Source organism: Rhopilema esculentum, chromosome 20 (genome assembly GCF_057945365.1).
Source record: "Rhopilema esculentum isolate cy_ngs chromosome 20, ASM5794536v1, whole genome shotgun sequence".
Classification (NCBI taxonomy): Eukaryota; Metazoa; Cnidaria; class Scyphozoa; order Rhizostomeae; family Rhizostomatidae; genus Rhopilema; species Rhopilema esculentum.
Genome location: NC_142834.1, coordinates 7,093,182 through 7,110,433, shown reverse-complemented (window position 1 = coordinate 7,110,433; position 17,252 = coordinate 7,093,182). Strand labels below are relative to the sequence as shown.

General features: G+C 36.6%; 1 long non-coding RNA gene across 1 annotated transcript; it reads left to right on the top strand.

Moving 5' to 3' along the window:
* The first annotated feature begins 1,111 nt into the window (after nt 1-1,111).
* Nucleotides 1,112-12,142, top strand: LOC135687377 (uncharacterized). Its single transcript, XR_010516189.2, has 3 exons — nt 1,112-1,199; nt 3,084-3,168; nt 12,092-12,142. It is a non-coding gene; the product is annotated as an uncharacterized LOC135687377 (long non-coding RNA).
* Nucleotides 12,143-17,252: the final 5,110 nt, after the last annotated feature.

Below are 17,252 nucleotides of genomic sequence, written 5' to 3'. Positions count from 1 at the left end.
TTTCCACAACGACTTGTTTTGTGTCTTTTTATAGCTTTTGGAATTCAGTAACGTTGAAAATTTTCCCGTGAAGGCTATTTAACTAAACCTGTCGTTTCTCTTTGATGGTAAGGTCATTCTGTAAATGAAACCAGTCTAAAACCGGTCTAAGCATAAAAAGCTTTGGTGTCCTCTCAAATTTGTTGCATACGAGAATATATTTATGGTATCATTAAAACATTTATGGGAGTCATTCGTGAGTAAATTCCACAACAAGAGAGGGTGGTGAACTGCAAAGGGGTAAATTGTGTCACATTGTCTGTTCTATTTGAAATAAGAGCTTTATGGAAATTGTGGAGTTTGAAACCAATTTTTTCAAATGTCGTACTCTATAAATGATTTAGTGTTAGGACATAATTTACCAAAGGTCAAAATGTTACACTTCTGTTACTGATAATTTTTTCAAGGCGTGCGTTTTGGCAGTCGTTGCAATTATACGCGAATGGTGCCACACAAGGAGAGGCAAAGGCCTCGTGTTGATAGTGTGATGAAAACGATAATTATCTGGGGCTCATATGATGATAATGAAAGTCCAGAAGGAGTCGAGAGTTCCCTAATAACCCATCTGCAACTGCTTTGACCCGGTTGGAAGAGTTCAGCCAAAAATTATTTTCTTGAGGACAGTTTGCTTGTATAGTAATAAGTTTCATTTTAACGATTAACATTTTAACAACTTCACTTAATCGACCTGCCGCTCAATTTTATGAAGCTGGGTGTGTCTTTTATTACCCTATAAGCTGTTCACCTACACTTTTGAAGAGATCACACAGTCTAATGCACTTTTTAAAAGTCTTGGTCAGTGGTAAATTAATGCTAGTTTTATGGAAAGTGAATTATTTATAGTTAGGTTACTTCCAAAATGTATCTCTATCTAGTCTAACTTTGTTCGGTTGAGAAACTGTTGCCTCAAGCAACTTTTTCCTTTAAATGATTTATCTTTTTCCAATCGCTTGGATTCGAGCGAGTGCACATAACCACACTTGAAAGAAATCGTAGATCGAAAGTCACGTGACGCGACTTTTCGCGCCGAAATCATAGCCAAATATCTTGCGTCAGCTTAAACTGAAACTAAGCAAGGCGAGGCATGGGATAGAAAGATTTCTCCCATCAATGAAGTTACCTTCTAATTGACAACATTTAAGTCGATTCACTATTCACATGTAAGTGATATTTTTCGAGTTAGATAATTGGCCTATTTTAGGTTTTCGAGTTCCTAGAAAGAGACCAATTTTTAGGCGCGTAGTTTGGACTCTTCATTCATCTTTGATAAATTTGAATCTTCTGTACAAGAATACTATAATTTTTCCACGCCCAGATATTCCTAAGAAATTTTAATTTTGAGCCTGAAGATATTCTCAAAGCATCCTTAACTTATTCAAATCTGATTTAGTATCAGGGGATTTCACCCACTCTTGAATAAACCACCCTTTTTGAAAAATGAGATATCTCAGTTTTGCAATTCTCTGTTTTGAACATCGCAAAGCAAGCATTATTCTCGTGCACTGTCTAAGTAACCCAACATTTACATGGAATTCTAACACTTTATATATAGTATTCAACAATATAAAGATGTAGTTATTTACGTATTTATTGTCATAAGAATGTGTTCGTTTTTCAAACATAACAGGCAAGTGGTTGACTTTTGGTTGCACGAGGGCCTCTTATCTTTGTGGTTTTTCTAAATGTTCCTCATTTTTCCTTTTTGTTCCCAAATTTTTATTTTTTTTCATTGAAAAGCAAACATTGTTCGTTCAGAATGAATATTGTGAGGCATCTAAAAAATCAGTTGGGAAAGTAAAATTCAAAAAGAGAGGGAAAATTCAGTATAATGAATTAGAAAATCTCCAACGTAGAAAAGCGTTTTCAAATTTCGTTTTTTCCGGACATAGTCTTTCGGGCCAGTTTTCAGTAACAACGGAAGCGAGCGTTGTATAATAATAATTTTGCTTTCGATTTCTCATTGTCCTTTAGTTACGGAAATAATTTGAATGAGCGGTTCAATGAACGATGATTTCTAAGAAGAAGATCATGCATAAAAAATTTAGTTTTGCTTTTGGTCATGCTTGTTTATGGTTTGACTCGTTAAGTAGAACTTGTTAACAAAACTTACATTATGTTGCATTTCTAAACATTTTGTTGTATTTTGAAATTCTATCACCAAATTTCAGATATTTTGCAAAACCTAAGGACTCATTTCCTGCCACGAGTTGCTAACAGAAAATGAGTGGTTTCATTATGCGCTGAATGGCAATGAAAACATTTGAACAATATTGTCTTCGCGCAAGACCTAAGTGCTCGAAAATAAAACAGGGCGAAAACATTCCGCGCAAATAGGTTTCTCGAGCGAAATCTGACGCGTTAATAACACAAAAGAAAAAATATTTGTGAATTTAACATAGGAGAATGTATTGAAAACATAATAGATGCCTTTGTCATCATTTTTGTCGGTATAAGAAATGCCTGACAAATCGAGAAGTTGTCACTGTGACCTGAACCATCTATTTTCAAAAGACAAAAAGCTTTTTTTGATAAGAACAAATTTTAAGAAACAGTTGTCTGCATCTCATACTTGCATTTTTAGAATAAAATCCAAGAACAGCGTGGTTCTTTAAAAAACAGGTTTTTCTTCGAAGTAGTTTAAGTACAGGGGTTTCAAAATCTCAATTGAGCAAAAAAAATCGTCTGACATTACTACAAGCCTAGCCTATTCATACTCGTTGAAAGATTTACTTGCTCAGCTCATAATTATAAAACTAACTAACATTGGATTGTCTACACGATACAAAAGACCCTTCCCATAGTCTATAGAAAGTATTCAAACACATTCTAATCTTTGCAGGGCCTCCGACGAAGGGGTGGCAGGGGGTCATGGCCCCCGGTTTTTGCAAAAAAATTGAATCTCCGTCAAAATCCTTTGTTAGGTTTGCTAAATCCCCCCTCCCACTTTCCAATCTGTGTCGGAGCCCATGCTTTTTTCTAAAAAAATTTGCTGTTAAAAGAGCTGAAATACTTCAAACCCCTTTTTTCTAAATTTTTTACTTCAGTTTCAGGTCAATGGTGAGAAGTTTGGTCTACAGAGAAGATTCCATGATGTGAAAGCTCGTTGTTTTGTTGTTATGAGGATACCAAGTAAGCATTTAATAAGAAATTCAACTGTGATATGTGATTGAGTGTGAAATGTTTTTATTGAAAACGTCATATACCGTATATAAACCAAAAGTAAGTTCTTTTTATCCCAATCCATCCCATGAAGGTGCCTCTGTCACAAACATTTACCGAATTCTACCGATCAATATGTGACTTGACTAATTATTTACTATATAATGCGAGGAAGGCTTCTACATAAGTAGCATTCTTGAAGACAAATAGTCTGCAATTCAGAATTTTGTAGCAAAGCCACTTGATGAAATTAAGTGCACAATGCAGGAATTAAATACCCACAGCATTGTGTGACTTTTTCGAACTCGTTTCTAGCCACCACAATTCATCCCTAAATTTTCGCACCCAACCAGTGCTCGACTCCAGGCCCGTAGGCAAGGCATTGCCACCCCGAGAATTTTGTCTCAAATTTTTTAATGGGGTTTTAATCTGTTTGATTGGATTTGATTGGATTTGACACAATTTGAGTCAAGCTAATACTGGTGAAAGAAAAATCGCTTATTGGGGTCTCTTATTATCCATATAGGACTTAAGATGGTGCCTGGCGCTCAAAAAACTTTCGCTGCTAAGAAAAAACTTGAAAAGTTGCTGAAACGTCTGCCTGTAACAGGTCTGGAGTTTTTAGTTCACAAGGCTGGCTAAGGGCTTGCTGGACTCTTTTACGATTGGTAATCCAATCTGATGATCCAGTTTTGATTAAGTGGTATTTTTAGTATATTATTGCTATTCCTTTGCTTTTGAATCATCAGCAAATATCATGGCCCAGGAAAGAGTTTACATGTTTCGTATTGCGTATTACTAACTTTAACTACGTATAAAATTACTGAAATACAGAAAAAACAGGAGACTTCCACATTCGAGAAGAAAGTGTTGAACTGTTGAACAACAATTTCAAAATTGTTGAAACAAATTTTCACAAAAAATTGTTTACGAAATGGGACGTGACGTACTTATTTTTGAGGGCGAAGGTAAATGGTTGTTTCTTGGTTTCAGGTTTCTTATGCCTCTCTCGAGTAAAACTAATATACATTTACTAATAAACTAATATACACTGAAATTTAAAATAAGCTGCCACGAATAGCAGTTGTGAATTTTGACAAGGTTGGTATCTGGATTCGTAAGCATCAAGATCCTAATTAAAGTCACAAAAATGACCAAGAGAGTTGACTGTGCCAGGACAAAATTATTGAGGTGGTTAAATCATATTAAAAACGTATAAAGAATCTCTTATATAGCCACTTAGAGAAAGACTGCATTCAAAAGCTCACTCGTTTAGCACTAGGTCGAGCATACTTCTAATGAGTATCCCTGTTAGCACAGTCACTATGTCTGGAATACATAAGCGCACAGTTGAGTAATTCCTGCAGCCATATCTAACGTTTGCTGGGGTTAAGGTAAAGAAAATTGTTGGAGGGGGGGGGGGGGCTGTGCAGATCCCCAAATTTGCCGACATGAAGGCGTTCCAAAGGTGTGACAACAATACAACGTGGCTTCACTGCCAAACTGCAACTGCTTTCACTATCTATATATCTTCGAAGTTTAAAACATCGAAAAAATAGATGAAAAACACATAATCTAGACACTTTTGTATTTGCCGACAAATCTTGGTGGTGCTGCACCCCCTTGTACCACATTTTGGCTACGCCCCTTAGCTTTTCTTTAGAGTCCTTGGCAGCCGAAACGCCCAAAAGATAGATGTGTCGGCCTAAGTGAAACATAAACCCGTTCCCATTGAACACAATATATCCCTGGTAAAGAACGTCTGGCATTCGGCCTAGTCATACCTCGATGATCCTTAAGTAAAGTTTGAAATATTGAAGCTGTATAACTATCCTTTGAACTGTATTTGTAAGAATTTTAGCAATTATCTTGTTTCCTTAGACACATTTGAGAAATAAATTGGGAAATACACGGTATTTGCTACTGGCTAATGCGGTCAAATGGCCTAATAATAGATAGCAGTATATAACCATTTGCTGGATCTAATTTAGATTACTTCTTCCAAGATGTCGGGTTTCTCTCAGCACATCTAACTTTATCTAACCTCAGCCATTCTTTCCTTTTGCTAAAAGATCGACGCCTATTTAAATCATTTTACCAAGGAATACACCACAGACACATTTGCTCGTTAAGGTTTTAGTTACGTGATTAATATATTCACAAATATCATGAAAAGGCGATTTTCCTTAAAGGCTTTAAGTTTCATTAAAAATGTCAACTGTTTGTACAATGTTCATCTCATAGTCAACAATAAAAAGTCTTTTCGTCTTTAACTAATTGAATTTCTAGCAGAGTTTAGGTTTTATATTTTGTTTTGACCATGCTAGTATGCTAGTAAGCTTCCTAACATGTTGCCAAGAATTGGCTCAACTCTGGTCCTTATAAGCCACTAGGTGATCTTGAGTACCTAGGCAATTCACAGGGAACTTTCCATTAAACAGGGATGTTATATCATAAGTAGGCTATGTATTTTTACAATGCAAAGCCCATTTTTGTAAATGGTCACCTTTTTCTTTTATCATTGATAAGTATGATTATATCTTGATGAACTCCTTCGCTGAGTTCATCTCTTGTTGTGAGTTCAGAATAGAGCAAGTGATAAAATACATGTTGAATCGAAGAGAATGAATCATTGACCAGAAGACATAAGATTTCAGATTGATTCGTAAAATCCTGGTTATGTCCAAGTCTATAAACTTACAAATCTTTATACAATTGTAAACAAATGCTCATTGAATCTTATTTGTATACAAAGAAGTTCATCACAAAACTTACATTTTACAAATATATTCGAGCATGTGTATCAAAGTAAGATGAAATAAATAAACAAAGAACTGATTATTCAATGAAACAATTGTGAATGGAGATTCGCACTAAGATGAGTTCGAAATCGAATATATCTCTAGGCCTTAGTCTTTCTTGCTCGTCTCTTTTCCTAAGTGACAAAGCTGTTTTGTATCAACACAACAAAGAGAATTGAGGCTACTGAATGCACAAAAAAGTGTTTCAAAGCCAACGTAAATACGTCATTCATTCATTCCTTTATGCATTCATTCATTCATTTATTCATTCACTCGTTAATTCATTCATTCATTCATTCACTCACTCACTCATTCTTTTAAATTGCATTCATAACTTATCGTATTAATGTTACGAACTATAACCAGCGATAAATTTTGTTGTTATCATCTCTAATAGTACGGCTAAACTCGTAAGAAGCCATTACTGTAACAAGGCTTGTCATTAATTATACCTCATTACTTATTCTTTTGTCGTGGATGACCTCATTTTAATGCCCCCCTGTAAAGGGTGCGAATTCATCATAACGTAGCCCGTAACTTGTACAGGACCCTCTAATGGCCCAAATTGTTTTCCCTGAATGTCCACTAAAAAAGTACGTCTCAAACGTCAATGAGTTGTCAACCACTAAGGGCTGATCAATTAAAAGAAAGGGGCATAATTGCAGTATAAAGATAGATATCAGAACTAAATGAGTGTACGAAATCCCTAACAAGGTGCAGCAAGACAGATTACCTACATCTATCTTTTATCGTGTACCATACGTCTCGTTCAGACCTAGTATCTTGCTAGTTAACCCTATAAGTTACGTAGAAAAGGCTTAATTGTCAGTAAATTCTAATTTAACTTTGATAAAGAATTGAAATGAAATATACAGTGACCCAACACAGCCCACTCATGGATGAGAATTAGCCGCTGTTTCCCAGTGAACATAAAATTCCAATCATTTTTTTGGTTTGAAGATCAAACCGTGCCTTTCCCAATAACACATGTTCATTCAGATATTGGTTTCTATGGCTGTTTTCATTGTGAAAATTGGCAAAGGAACGTGCTTGTCTTTGGCAAGAGATCTACTGGATACTTTCTGCCACTTTTGCTACCACATCGTCTTCACTGCACGCCAAAAAATTAATCAGAAAGCTTTCCTCAATTTGGGAAAAATGCTTTAGATTAGGTTCAAATTGATTGGGTCAGTAAAGAAGCACATGTGTCTGTTATGCGAGGATGTAAGAACATAATTAGAAGCAAAGGATATAAACCAGTGAACATCCAAACGGTATATCACTAGAATACTGAAATAAAACTATGACTAGAATACTCGTCCGACAGGCACATATCTGGGGCATTTATCTGAAATACACCTTGACAACATTCTGAGCTTAGATTGCACTTGACGAAGGAGGTATTTGAATATATATTTGGAGTAAGTACGATGTCGTATCCAAACGATGGAAGAAATATGGTCCAAGATGCTAGATCCAAAAGCAGATCGTTCTATAAAGCTTTGATTGCTGAAGGATGGTTTGCCATTTCTAGAGAAAATATTGAAAATGTCATACCAAAATGAATTTATCACAATTTCAACACATGCGTATTTGGTTTCAAATGATATGTATCTCAAAAGGTGAAGCCTGAAGTTTCAAGTCCATGAAATGAGCTGCAAAGGCAGACTCATTGGTGAAAAGGTGTTACTGAAAAATATCAAATTTAGGGTTCAAATTTTCACAATTCAATCACAAGCATATTTAAAATACTTGTGTTTTTTTCAATATGAACCTTCTACTGTTCTATAGTGCGTTTGCTGTGTCTGTTTGGTCATTTCAGACGTGTTCTTTTACATTCTTTATTCAGTAACAAATCTGATTCAATAATTCTCTCACCCCACGCATTCATCTATGCATACATAGTCATGGTCAAACACAAATAACGAAAAACTTTGATAAGGCCCAAAGAATAAAAATGCACAAAGGATGCGAACAATCGACTCACCTATATTGTCTAGAGTTTGGAGTTAGTTTCAGTACAAATGCACGAGGTCAAGAGCTTAAAACACAATTCCCTGAATGGTATATGGGAATGATTGTCTCAAGAAAGAGCAGTAAACATCCAGAAACTACATTTGCACAACACACAGTGTCTCATCTTTCAATTTTCAGAGACTAGATATATGTCTAATTCAGCCTGGGAGAGATATAAGCTAGAGGTAGCAAAAAATTTATTGAGAACTAAGGAAGTACCTGAAAATGCTTTACACATTAAACAGTTTCAAACATACTTGATTTTCTATGTTATTGTTCCTCGATGTAACTATGTACCGAAAATGTGTAACTTTCCTAAAATACTGCTTATATTTTGACAATTTATTTTCACATCTAAAACAATTGTGACAAAGAAAACTCTCTCAATCGATGCGGCAAATGATGCTTTTCAGCTTTTCAGCACTAGATTAAAGCACTCAAATCACTTGCAAGCGAGATAATGCATGAATAATGTCAATGGCGAATGATTTCTTATTGTCAAAGGCAAACACCAGTGGTTCATGATGGCAACAATTTCAAAATTTTATCAAGCAAAAATTAAGCCATCTCTCTGTCATTTTCCTTAAATCTGCTACCGAGACAGATTTTTGTATTTTTCACCTTAAATCTCCTTCCTCATATAATGTCCTTAGACAATATCTTACATGATAGCTTTTGCAGGCAAGATGTGTTAACAAGACTACAAACCGAAATTCCAATAATTCTTTAGCTTGGTTTACGCTGTCTAACAGTTTCTCATCCAATTATTAAACCATTAGCTGTATTTTACGGAAGATGTGTGGTAAGTTTAAAATTGTCAAGCAAGTTGAGTATTGTGCCAAGGGCCTTTTTGAATCATACAAACAGAATTCGACAGGACATAGGGGTAGTTATGATTTTGACATTAACGAGGCCCAAAATTCTTTTTACCATCATAAAGAAATGACTGTTAGTAAAAATAACTTTCAAACCAACACAGTCATGGGAGAGAGCGTTTTCAAGCTCAGTACGATCTGCAAATATTTTGGTTTGGAGGCCCTTTTAGAATATTGGGGGCCAGGACCCCTACCCCTTGCCCCTCTTTTACTACGCCCTGCTACAGGACACCCGAATCTCAATACACAGCTCCGAGTAGTTTTAAGGACTGGGTTACCTTTTATGGGCTCGCTTATCCATGAATCCAGGTTAAGAGACCCAAAGCATTATGTAATAGAATTTATCTGAAGAATTATTGTGAAGTCGAAATTTCGAGAATCCTTTTGCCAACTATTGTTTTTTGGTAGGTCTGTATCATTTTGAATCAACCACTACATATATCAAGAAACAAAGAGATTTTTCAGATAATTGCAACACCCTTTACTATGTCTGTGTAGTGTTTTAGTAAGGTTCTTTTTATCAGTTACGTGATGCTTTGATACTGTATTGTAAGTGCCATTCGTGGTGGGAACACGATGACCACGTGTCTATTCCAGCTCTTAATGGCACAAATTAAATTTTATGCATAAGTTATCTGTGCAATGTCGAATTGGGTATTTCTAGAGTTGATAAGTAAGGATTTCGACTCTCCTTGTAACTCTTTAAAAATACCTGTTTTAAGAAAGCAGAGCTAAAATCATTTCACCAAACGAATTGCAAATGTTAGATAATAAGAAATAAGAAAGTCTTTTGTGGATTAAATTCTAATTTTACAAATAGACGCTTTCTCTCAGTGATATCATTTTGTTGCCACAACATGGGTTGACCACTCCTCTTTCTACACTTCCCACACAGGTTTTGGGTTCCAATGATACCGAAATAGGTTTTCCATACATTGCTCCTGGTTTTGGATATTTTTAGGCGTGTTGAAGGCATTGGAACACTAGAGAGCTTTACTACGTTTAGACAATTTTTATGTTGGTCAAATAATCATAAGAAGGTCAAGCCATGTATATTACATTGCACCGCCCATGTGATCTATTCTTGTATCTCAACATGGCCTTATTTGAAGCGAGGGGGCTTTCACTTCAAGTATACACCGATATTTTGCTGGATCTGTTAATGCTAAGACACTCAGTGAAAATCACAAAAAAAACAAAAATATCCTGTAAATGTACTGTATATTAAGAAGAAAATGTCGCTAAAAATGAGCATAGGTTTGTTCCAATACGATGACCCAGTTATTTATGATCAGACCAGTGCTTTTGTCAGTCAAGACCTTCAAAGCCAGAACTAAAACCTGCTTTTTGATACTAGGATACTTTGGTGCTTTGCAAGTGCAAATGTGCCTTCGTGTCCGATTCGATCGTGATTTCTAACCATCAATTCCATAAGTGTAGTGCAGTCAGAGACAGAACGGAGTCATTCAAAAAACCTGTCACTGAGAATTCACCATTGAGTGTAGCAAAAGAACCGTCAAACCAAATATATTTGCTTTGCATTTTTAATTTTTTAATATTCTAGGTGAAGAATAATTTGGCTGTTTTCTGACGTCATGAGTGTGGGCATCATTTAATTTAGGCCTTCAACGATTTTATTTCCAGTTAACTTGCACGCTGAAACAACGCCAAGTGCAGCGTTTTTATTCCAGAAGTCGCTCAGATTTTGTCAAGTCAAGACCATAACGTTCGTTAAATAGATCGCTTTTTGTTAAGGTGAAATGGGTCATTTAGGGCTTAGCATTGTTGAAGCCACCCTATATCAGGGCCCACGCCACTGGGGGGCCATTAAAGCCATGGCGTCCACCCACTTTTTTGCGAAGCAAGTAGTTTTAAAGCTTCAATAAAAGAGGAGAGAAACCTTGGCCCCCTACTTTTGCTTGCCTTGGCCCCTCGCTTTTAAATTCGTGGCGTGAGCCCTGTATATTGCAGTAATTGTATTTATAACCTGTAATTATATTCTAGCTAGGGTAGATCCAAAAATGGCTGGTAATCACAAAAGGAGAAAAAGAATAAAGAAATGTTTCAAAGCCTCAAGGTTAATTAGCATTATTAAATGTCTCACCAAACCTTTAAAAACGTAGGTATAGACGTATGAATCATTGAGAGGGCAGGGTGCGCATGCCCCAAACCCCACTCGCTGAAACAGAAGTAATTTTTAAATTTTCAGCCCATAGGGGTGCTCTTTTATGCTCACATGTGCCCCCACACTTGATATGCTCCCTATGCCTATGGACATAGGAGATGCCCATTTTGAGAGATTATGAGATTACCTTGCATCGGTTGGATGACTCGTTCTAATTTTTACGTCTTCAGAACACGCAAGACATTCTCAATGCACCAACGTTTTCGTATTTTTTCATTTTTCTGCATTTGCTAGCATTCTTTGGGTTCTTTTGACTTGGAATTGCTAAAAAACACAGATCGAACAGCCGTTCAAAGAATGATGCCAAAAATTTGTATAGGAAGCGTTTACTCACAAACTACATTCGCTGCTTTGTGGAAGGCCTTTTAGGACGGGTGAGTGGGGTGGGGCAAAGAATATAAACCATCTGGGATATTTCATCATTGTTTGTGACTTTTTAAAGTGCAACTTGACTGTATTCTTTAGTATCATTGCAATATCTTCGTCAATGAACTCGATAATTGTGTCACTTTTGCAGATAACAGTAACTGGTAAGCATACAAAACTTTTCTCGACAGCCCCAAAATTGCCGACAGCTTCAAAATAGGGCGTGTCACTCCCCTAAAACCCCTAAGTTTGCATGCTTCTAATTACAGTTAAGAAAAATTGTAATTTCTGGCTAAGAAATCAATGGCGTTTGACATGCATGCAAACTTTTCAGTTGCTTTTCCAGAAGAGGCTAAAAAGAAAATGAAAAATGACGTAGATTTTCAAACAACAGTCACCTTCAAATATTTGGCAAGTACTTGCACCCTTAGACTGCTTTCCTCTAATCAAAGCTGTGTATAAGCAACCCCCAAAAAAGGAAACCTCCTAACAACGTCAGTTAAGCTGGCCCCACATGTATACTTGATGTTTCCTTGGGTGCCATTTGAAATGAACTCATTTTGCAACTCTTGATAATGTGATACCAATTTCCAGACCCCTCACTTGTTTCATAAGTAACATATTTAATAATAGCCCAAATTATATTATAGGTGGACCTGTAGCCTACAACAACTGCCTCAAAATATTTGCCACAATGGAGGTAAGAGGGTTTGAGAACTATTACTTGGTATTGCTGCCCCTATTCAAAACTTCAGAAATGGTGTCACAGGTTCGGTTTTGTAATGTAGACTTTGCCCCAGTAATGCTACGGCATTCCAGCACATGCTTCGTTGCTTTCACACTTTAAATATAGGCCACGTTTTAAATCAAAGGTGGTTAAACTAAACAGCCGTTTTTTTAAAGTTTCAGCCCACTGATATTTCATAAAGAGCTTCTTTCTGGGCCAAAATAGCTCTTCAAAACATACGATCACCTTCAAGCTTACCACATTTGGCTAGACAAGGAAGAGGTCAAAGGATTTCGGGAGTGGAAGCCAACGATCAGGATTGTGTGGCTTTGATTCTTACTCAGATCTGGGTACAGATGAATGAACTTCTAATTGTAGTCATGCCGGTAACATGAATGGGTTGATCAAGGAGAAGTTTGATTCAGGTGTACTACTACAACACTTTAAATCCAAACTAGAAGAAGTTAAAGCGGGTGCCAGTGGATCAATATTATTATTATAATGACCATAATTTATCTATGCTATTTGGAATTTTTTCCTGTCATAGGTTTATAAAAACCCACTAATCGCGAATGTATTGTGTCATAGCAGAAAAAGCAACAATCGCCTTTAAGCTTCTTAAGCAAACCATTCTGCTTTATGCAAAAGAAATTCTGAATCTTGTGTACGTTTTTACATTTACATAAAGAAAAGGATGATTGGAAGTGCACATTGTTTACTTTCTGGCGTGTAGAAATACAATTGGGCAACAGAGCCCGTTTTCTTAGGACACTGCCTGTACTGCAAACCAAAACAGTCTAGCTGTATCATCAATATAAAGATAAATAAAGTAGTAGAACCCGGGGGTAAGTTAAAGGGTATGGTTACACGTTTTTCTGATGTCATTTTTGCGTATGTTTGAGGCAAAATTCAAAGGTTTAAGGAGGATAGTTGCCACAGCCAGGAAAAGGAACAGGACTTAAGTCGGGTTTGTTATAAGATCTGGTTGTAGTGGTGCATGTTAAGTTGCAGAGGAAGGCCACACCGCAAAAGAATCCCACCATCGATATAAGTAGAACATAGTAAAATATTAACAGCTTCTCTTTTGAAAAGGACCGAAAAATCTGTATGGAGCCATATCAGTAAAACCATTGGTTGGGCCTTAGCATGTGACCTTCAAGTCAGATAATTAGCAAAACTGTCTTTCAGATGAATTAAGAAACAATTCTGTCAGCAATCTCCTACTCTTTTCACGTACTAAAACAGCTTTTTAGTAAATACTAGACTACCCTAAGATTTAATGTTTCAATAACGGGAAAAAGTGTTTTAGTAAAAGAGTTGTTGATGCTTTCAATCTAGTTGCATTGGGCTCTTGGTCTTTTGTTAGTAAGAGGGCACTGGGGACGACTATTTTCATGAATGCAATAAATTGAAATTTTAGAAAAGACAACTTAGAATCAAGAGGTTTAAACGCGTAAAATTCTCAAAGAACCGCGCCCTCAAACTACCTGAAAGCCGTACTGTACCAACACAAATGGAATACAAAATGATCTATCCTTACTGCAATGGACGTAGCAGATGGGCTCAAAATCGATAAATTTTGCCTAATAGGAGGGGGCTGGAGCCCTCTCAATTGGGGAGCAGTGGCATCGTTTTACCTTCCAAACTAGGGGGATGAATGGTCATCAAAAGAGTAATTTATCGACGAAGACATAGATGGAGAAGAATTTAGGTGCTATTTCACCTACTGATAGGTAATTTTACCGACAAACTGAGGATTTTGTAGATAAACTGAAGATTTATTGACGAATTTATAAGGTATTGGGGGTGTTACACCCATACACTTCCCGCTAGCTATGCCCCTGGCGGGGAGAATGGGGTCGTTAACATTGGCTGTTGTTTAAACTGAAACAAAATCTCTTTTAACTTGAAATTGAAGCTAGTAAAATTGCCTTCGGAACATTCATTTCCAGAGTAGACAACGGGGAAAATGTTTGAATCATTTAACTGTGCACTTGAAAATGCGCAGCTGATATTACCAATTATGCGTATAGTCATAAAACGTATGAATGAAATGGTCAGTTTAATTTGCAACACGCAGTTACTGGAAAGACTCTCTGTAGTTCACTGACCATAAAGTGTCTCAGTGGTCTTCATGATATTACGTTTCAACCAAATTGCGTTTATTTCTGGTTACCATTGAACTTTCGCCTCATGGATACATAGCAAATAGTCAATGAATATCCCCCACTGGTCTGAACCTGGTCTAGTTATGTTCATTTGGCCCATGGAAAGGTGACTTGCGCACGCCGCAAGTTATTCCGTCTGTCTTGTGGCTAAAATGTTGGCTTACTAGTTAATGGTCTATCTTGGCAATTCATTTTACAATACTTGGGTTGCTGCTATAAAATCCAGGGGACTCACTCAAATTTCTTTCATACAGGGAGGTCCAATCGCAGTTAGGGAAATTCACCTAAAAGCATTAAAAACATAGACTCTCTGTACATAAAAAGTTTCAGTGCCCCCCTGAGGTGTGAAAAGTATGAATTTAGAAACATTGATTCAATTTTTTTTTCTAATTGACGTTGTGGCTAAATTTTGTAGAGGGTTAGACTTGGATACTGTGCTACGAGTAATATTTGAGTGTAGCTAATTAAGGTTTGGTAATAGCAGATCCGTTTGAGTGAAACCAAGTAGTGTCCGTTTGCATGACAGAAATAACCGAGTTTCTATTCCATAACCTGAAACGAACAAATGGCACGAACATAAGTCGAAATGCATCTTACAAAACATATAAACTTAGGCCAGAATGATGCTAGGGTAGTTCATTTCCCCCTTCCCATTTTTAAGATCCAGCCTAATTTTTCATAAGCTAATTTTGTTACTATGGAACTAGCTGACATGAAGAAGATCCGCAGGGCCTCGTTTCATGTCATGAAAAGTTTAATACATCAAGATGACATAATCAATGCAAATAGTAGCGCGTTGGCAATTGTTAGCAAGAATCTTAGTTTATTTGGAATGTTAGACAGACGCTATTTGGAATCCATGAATCAAAATCACGAATAATGTAACTTTATCATAAAACTTTGTTTGTAGTTTAGCAGAAAGGCAAAGAGTCTGCATTTCTATAGTTTTCTCATTCATGCTACCCATAATGTTCAGTTTTATTCAATAATTGATTGCTAATTCTGAAGCAAAGAAATCTATGGCAAAAATTTCAACACTTCTGAAAAACGCTATCGAATTGTGGTTGGTTATCGACGAGAATTCTCCAAGAAATATTTAAAGGATTTGCGGGCTTTTTGCTTGAAGATTTCACTGAGCAGCGGCAAGGATGTGCTGGCCCTTTAATTCAATCAGTGTGAAACCTTCTTTTAAATCTCTTGTGTGGTTGATGAATGGGAGGAGCAACATCAAAGCCCTAATGCACAAGAGCCTTGATGAAATCTGCCTAGATAATTTCAGTTGCTGTCTTTTGGAATGCCCCACAAAAAGGGTCCTCCCTGACAACAGGCTCTTTCTTCATCAAGTCATCCAATAGGTAATAAGGTAACAGGCAGACAGGCAGAGAAACCCATATTCTTTAATATGTATTACAGCACATCCTAGATTAATATCTAATTAATCTTTGGACTTTTTGACTTGGCATCTATTTGAGAAAGCGTTTACCTACGCCCAAATCTTGGGTTGTTATAATCTTTTTGTGAGTGCATTCATTAACATATGCGATCTTCAAAGAAGATTCAAATGTTTTTCCTCATTTAACAGCTGAAGAATACCCCTTTTGAAAAAATTTATTTTGACAACATTATGAGAATTAACGGGATTGATAAAGCAACGCTTTATGGTGGTATAATTAATTATGGTTTTACGGCACCACGGAGCGTTGAGAAAAGTGGAGGGTATAAAAAGTGGGGGGGGGGGGGGCTGGAACCGAATAAAAAGAGGCTTTACAAATGGTTCTTCTTTTAATATCGTACATTTCTGGCAAAAACGGGGGGCCAAAGCCCCCAGCCCCCTGCTCCGCGGTGCCTGTTTAATTTTTCTTTCATCCACACAATATACTTTAGATACACTTTACACTTGATGTTTATGCCCCTTGTTTAAGAAGGTACTTCTGCTCTAGTGCTAAGGTATAGGTATAGAAAATCTAGTGCCAAGTAGATAGATATAGTTTCAATTTGCAAGGTGATTGCTGCTTTTGAAAAACTTGGCTTAGATAATGGCACAAGAGATGCAAGCAAAGTGCTACAAACTTCAAATCGAACCAATTTATCGCATTCATTCAATTTAATGGTCATCATGAGATTACAGAAGCACAATAACACAGTAAGTACATCACAAACTAAAGAAATATGAAATTCTATGCGGCGAATGACGAAGTTCTATAACAGTGCCTGCTATCTTTTTCAGGCATGAGGTGAAGATATTGAGAGCAACAAATCATATTATTTGGGAGGTGAGTTTCTTACTGTAAATGTTTGTAATATTTGTAAATTTGTGCATGGACTGCGGATCATAATGCGGATTGAGGGGGCTTAAACATTTTTAGGGTGGGTGATTTCTGGTGGGTAAACATGCTAAAAAAAGAGCGGGTGATTTCTTGCATGGGCTTAACTACATTTTGGAAATTATTTAGAACCCGTAGTTGAGCCACGCGGTCCCTGATTTTGTGACTCCCAAATACTATTTTGAGGAGCAATTCTCACTTGGCCTGGTAGCCTACCCTGAACCACAACTCAAATTCCAGTATTCAGAAAACAACACCACATAACAAGCCACCACCTCAAATTTCTCTACCCAGTGTTATCTTTTTCAGTCGAATAGAAAGATTTGGTCATTATTTTATGTTTTGACTTATTACATTGATTTATGCTTTTGTTTATTTCCGTGATGTATATAAAGGGATTTAATCAAGATTGGAGGAGAAATTAATTGATAGGATTGTGATTGTTGGATTGCTTGAATGTAGATGGTTTTCTTTTTCGATTGGAACATGAACGCGTGTACGGAATTAAAATTGGAAATGTTTAGAGAATATATTATGGATATCGGTTTGTAATCGTTTATATCGAAATCTAGATTGTAAATTCAGTGTTTCC